This window comes from Callospermophilus lateralis, chromosome 3, assembly GCF_048772815.1.
Source record: "Callospermophilus lateralis isolate mCalLat2 chromosome 3, mCalLat2.hap1, whole genome shotgun sequence".
NCBI classification, from domain to species: Eukaryota; Metazoa; Chordata; class Mammalia; order Rodentia; family Sciuridae; genus Callospermophilus; species Callospermophilus lateralis.
In genome coordinates, this window is record NC_135307.1 from 50129037 (window position 1) to 50134914 (window position 5878).

General features: G+C 35.1%; 1 pseudogene; it reads right to left on the minus strand.

Moving 5' to 3' along the window:
* Positions 1 to 3046: 3046 nt before the first annotated feature.
* LOC143394629 (heterogeneous nuclear ribonucleoprotein A1-like) lies at positions 3047 to 5157 on the minus strand (annotated as a pseudogene).
* Between the last annotated feature and the right edge of the window lie 721 nt (positions 5158 to 5878).

A 5878-nucleotide genomic window follows, 5' to 3' on the forward strand; every position in this document is an offset into this window, starting at 1 on the left:
GATACATATTACAAATAGGCAGCATAATTTGGCTACATACAAAGTTAAACCCTCTCTCTGGTTCCCTTGAAAGAATGTGACTTAGGAAACCTTACATGGAATGGCATTTATTGTCTCAAATGTGATAATATACCAGGAATGGGATTTTTCTTGTGCTAGGAGATCACTCCTAGATCACTTTGAGTAGCACAAACTATTTTAAATGGCATTTGAGAGGATTTAAAGTATTTTAGTACTTGAAAATAAAATAAACCTTTAAGTATTTAAAAATTCTGTCTGGAATGCTCCAATAAATCAGAACACTTATAATGATGTTATTAATATTTCTCCTATAATGCTAAATGTGACTTAAATGTTAGAAAATATTCAGGTGCAGCAGAACTTAGCAGTATTACATTAAGATGATCTCTTACTGGGAAGTTTTTACAGTTTCTCTGTGTTCACTCCTTAGGTAATTTCATCATCTACTCCCACAGATATTTTCAAAGCTATTTTTTTTCCCCTAAAGTTAATTTTGACTTTCTTTTTTTTACAGACCCTTTTAATTCTGACTTTTAATATCCTGTATTCTGATAGATAATATAGTATTTAATCACATTTAATTTGTACAATACATTATGCATTAACTTTTCACACCTATGTATTGTCTTCAAAACAACTTGGTGATTAGGTAGAACAGCCATTAATATTTCTCTGCTACAGGCAGAATTGGTAATATGCCTGGGTTGGAACCTGATCTGCATTTCAAAAAGATAGATACCCTTAAATAAGCTGCCAATATAATTACAGTACCAGTGTTCACCTTTTAAAATCCCATCGTCAAATATTATGTAACATTCAGTTGCTTAATATCATAAATATCCATTCACATTTTCTCAATTGTTCTAAAAAGGTTGTATTTTGTTCACAAAAAGGAAACCAGTGCAAGTACAGCTCTGAATGAAAAGGAGTAAACTTTCACCTTGAGGAGAGGAAAGACAGCCAGCATGGTGTAGTATAATATATAGTATAGGTTTTCCCCTTCATTTCTTCTTTTTTTGCAATATATACAATAATACCTTTATTTTATTTATTTATTTTTATGTGGTGCTGAGGATCGAACCCAGGGATGTGCAAGGCAAGCGCTGTGTCACTTGGTTCCAGCCCCAGCCTTCTCTTCATTTCTTAATGAAGACACCAGGTCATGTGGACTGTGGTTTCTCACAGTGCTTCTATGGCTACAACTTCATGGCATCATTTAACATTTCCTCTGCCCTTGTTTGGTTGTAAATTAGTTATTAGCTCTAGAAACCTTATTTTGTATTTTGCTTAAATCTTCATTTGATTATTAAATCTAAAGTTTTATTTATTATTTCATTTTAGGAAAGCTTTCTCTGGGACCTGATTAATTGTGCCTTTTGAATCTTAATAACACTTTTGAATTCCTTAATAGCTCGGCCTGTGGAAAACTTAAGCATGCTTAGCCTTGTTTCTAAGAAGGGCAAATTAGTAGTCAGTTGAATTAAACTTTTGTTCATTTTTTTTTCATTGTTTTTCAAATTGTTAAATATTTATACTTCCTTGCATTTTGAAATAGTTTGTCCTTAGGGTGTTTGTTTTATTTAGTACTTAAATCTGGGCAAAGAAATCTTAAGGTCTCACGTAGTTGGTATTTCAATAAAATTATAATATATTTATTGGTATATTTTCAAGGAATCTGCTATGTAAAAAGAGAATTTAATTTCCTTGTTTTGGAAAAGAGATGCCAAAATGGTCTATTGATTTTATTAATTTAGAGGAAATCAGTTAGCTAATGTGTTATTTTATAAAACTGATTTTTATCAACTAGCCTTTGAAAAATGTCCTCCATTTGTTGGATGCACAGATATAGCTAAGACAATATTTATAAAGGACAAAAATTATTTATATCCTAAGCACTTGAAAAATCTCCCAACAATATATTACCTCAGGTAAGTAGAGTTCTTAGTTTCTAGTAATAATACAACTATAAGGTAGTACATACTCTAATTTTATAGTTATCTTGTCCAACAGTGGGTAGGCTAGCCACGTACCAAGTATGTGTTTTTTTTATTAAAACTAGGATAAAATAAAATTAGATGTAATATGTTTCTATTTCCAACATTTTTTCACATATACATATTATGTATGTTTTAGACATAAATTCATGTACCAACATGATCATTCTGTTGCTTTGGGATTCAATAGAATTAATGATATACAACCACAAATACACCATGAGCAATTAATGCACTTCAAGAAATACAGCAAGAATCCTGGTATATGTGATAAAGTTTTAATACTCTGCATTTATAACTAAGTGGAAGAACATTATTATCTGCCAAATAGCACTGTATAGTTGTAGTGTTAGAGTAGCAGCACAAAGATGGTATTATGTAGGAGTGTTGCCTTCTGGGTTTAAATTCTGCTCAGTTACTAGCTTCATGATTAGACAAGATTTTTAACTTCCTTGTGCCTCAGCTTCCTCATGTATGAAATGAGGATGGTATTTATTCTAGGATTGCTGTGAGAATCACATGTGAAAATGCTTGTGAAGTGCTTAAAGTCATGTTTAACACACAGTAAATATTTAATACATGTCAGTTATGTTATTTCTTAACTAATTTTTCCAATGTTTTCTTAAAGAATTCACTGAAGTGAATATTTCTTGATTAAGGCCTGTTTTGTTTTGTTTTTTTTAAGACACATTTATTTAGTGTTGTGATCAGACTATTACATTTAGCAGTCCAACAGCATGGGTGCAAAAAAAAAAAAAAAAAAAAAAAAAGTCTGCATCAAAACTCCTTGTTGGAATGCTTTACCTTTTCCACAAAAATGGAAACTAAAATAACTGTTATACAATTAGTCACAGGCACAGTCCTCAGGTTTTTTTGCCCATACATGAGTATTTTCTAAACCATGTCTTCTTTGTGGCAGCTAGGCCCTGCCACCACTGTGCTTGGCTGAGTTCACAAATCTGTTGTAACCTGTTGCTTCCCTGTCATATCTCTGGCTCTCCTCTCCTGCTAAGCTTGGTTTCCTGACAGTATTAGAACCTTCTGCCACTGCCATAGCCACTGCTGCTGCTAGAACCACCATAGCCATCTTGGTTTTGTGGTTTGGTGAAGTATTAGCGTCTACAACTTTAAGGTCCAAAGATTCTGCCTCCAAAGTTTCCACCCTTCATGGGTCCAAAATTTGATGACTGATTGTTGTAATTGCCAAAATCACCATAGCTTTTCCCATTTCCAAAATTGCTTCCATCATTACCAAATCCATTGTAGCTATCCCAGCTGCCACCATATCCATCACTACTACAGCTGTCACTAAAGCCACCATGACCATTGAAGTTCCCTCCAAGACCAAAATTGTCATTTTCACCAAAACCACCTCCACAACTACCTCCAAAGTTTCCAGAACTACTTTGACCTCTTTGGCTGGATGAAGCACTAGCCATCTCTTGCTTTACAAGACTTTCCTCACTTCACAGTTGTGACCATTTACAGTATGGTGTTTCTGGATGACAATCTTATCTACAGAGTCATGGTCATCAAGAGCAAAGCCCCTTTTCTTTTCACTGCCTAGGTCAGACTTGATTTCAAAAACTTCAATTTTCTCATACAATCCAAAATAATCTTCAGGGTCTTCTTTAATGCCATCAATAGAGATCTTTTTCACAATTAAGTGGGCCCTTGGTCTTTGAGAATCTTCTCTTGAGACAGTTCTCTTTGGTTCCACAACTCTTTCATCCACCTTGTATGGTCTTACATTCATGGCTGCATCTACTTCTTCCAGAGTGGCATAAGTGACAAACCCAAAACCCCTGGAGCGCTTTTCGTTTGGGTCTTTCATTACCACACAGTCCGTGAGTGTTCCCCATTGCTCAAAATGCCTCTCATAGACTCTCATCAGTTATTTCAAAGCTCAGCCCTCCGAAGAATAGCTTCTGCAGCTCTTTGGGCTCTTTAGGGGCCTCGTTTAGACATGAAAGCAGCAGGAAGAGAGACTTTAATGATGCTTTCTTGGCAGCGGCCACAGACAGAAGAGTAAGCTCTAAAGCCTATTCTTTTAAACATGAATTTTTATTTTCCATTTAGGTAGAAGTTTTTCTAAAATATGTTAAATGCCATCTTGTTACACATATTGTGTACATAATATATTTCCATTATAGCTTCAGGGTGTTTCATGCTGGGCATGGTGGTACATGCTTGTAAATTGCAGCTACTAGAGAGAGAGGCTGAGGCAGAAAGATCTCGAATTTCAGGCCAGGCTCAGTAGCTTAGTGAGATTCCGTCTCAGAGTAAAAAAAAGAAAAAGGGCTGGGGATGTAGCCAAGAGGTAGAGTGCTCCTGGGTTCAATCCTCAGTACCACAAAAACAAAAAGCAAAACAAAACACCACATCAAAGATAGGTTTTGTATTTCAAGCTTGGTGTAGGGGTGTTGAAGTCTGTTTTAAAGCTCTTTGGCAGTGGTCTAAGATGTTATATTCTGCCTTTAAGTTGTGTATGCTTCTGTGTCTTTCAGTTACCCCTTCTCTGCCCTTCTGATGTACTGTAGACCAAGTAACCAGATGTACAGGCTTGTTAGAATTATGCTGAAAAGACAAAGTGATATAAAAGAAAGTGGGAATGGTTCTCCTGACTGAATTACCTTGAAGCATTAGTGCAGGGACTAATCCAGTTTCATAAATCTTATATTTATTTCTGGATCCTTGGCTATATTTCAGATAGCTATGGTCATTTTATACAGTGTCTATATTAAATATGACTAACAACAATAGTGCTTTAAAATATGATGGAGTCAACGTCAGTGACATTTTCAGCTTTATTGAGGTGTGATTGATAAAAATTGTATATATTTAAGTGCAAAATATTTTTATACATGAATTCATTGTACAGTGAATACAGTAATCAAATTGATATATATGTCACTACCCATAGTTACCATATTTTGTCTGTGATGAGAACTTGAAATCTACCCTCATCAGATTTCAGTTATACATTATTATCACTGTAATCACCATACAGTATATTAGAACCCAGAACTTAACTGCAAGTTTGTACCTTTGATCAGTTTCTCACTTTTTAATTATCAGAATGACATTAAAAAAATCTGAGTAGTGTTTAAGCACCTTGGGTTACTGTGACAATCGCATCCATGTGTGGGTTGGAGGCAATAGTTCTTTGCCTTGGTTACATTTATATTCAGCCAGGATTCAGTGTTCTATCCTTTTTCTCTGGTCACTTTTATAGTTTGAATGTTTGTGTCTTCTCCAAAATTCACAGGTTAAAAACTTAAACTCTAATTCAATGGTGTTGGTAGGTGGGGCTTCAAAAGTAAGTGTTTAGGTCTTGGGGGCCCAGTCTTCAGGAAGGAGTTAATGGCCTTATAAGAATGCCCTGGGGGTACTGGCAGAGTATTTGCCTAGCATGTGTGAGGCGCTGGGTTTGATCCCCAGCTCCTCAAAAATAAAGAATAAATTAATTAAAAAGGCCTTATGGGAGTGGGCTCACTCTTTCACTTTTCTGTTTCTTCTGTTGCTCCTCTCTGAAGGGTGCAGCATTTAAGGTGCCATCTGGAATTGAAGGCTGGGCTCTCACTAGACACTAAATGTACCAGCACTAACTGAGGAATCAATTTCTGTTCTTTATAAATTACTCAGTCTCAAGTATTGTATTATAGCAGCACAAAACGGACTAAGACAGTCACTCTTTAGACTCAGCCAGGATTATGAACCAAGTCAATCCACAAACATGCATTTATTGATAACTTGGATTGTATTGGCATTTTAAATTACAAATTATTTTAAAAATGTAGAAAAGAACAAATAATGTAATGAGTATCCTTTTAGCTTTACTCAAAGCAAAATTTAACATTTTG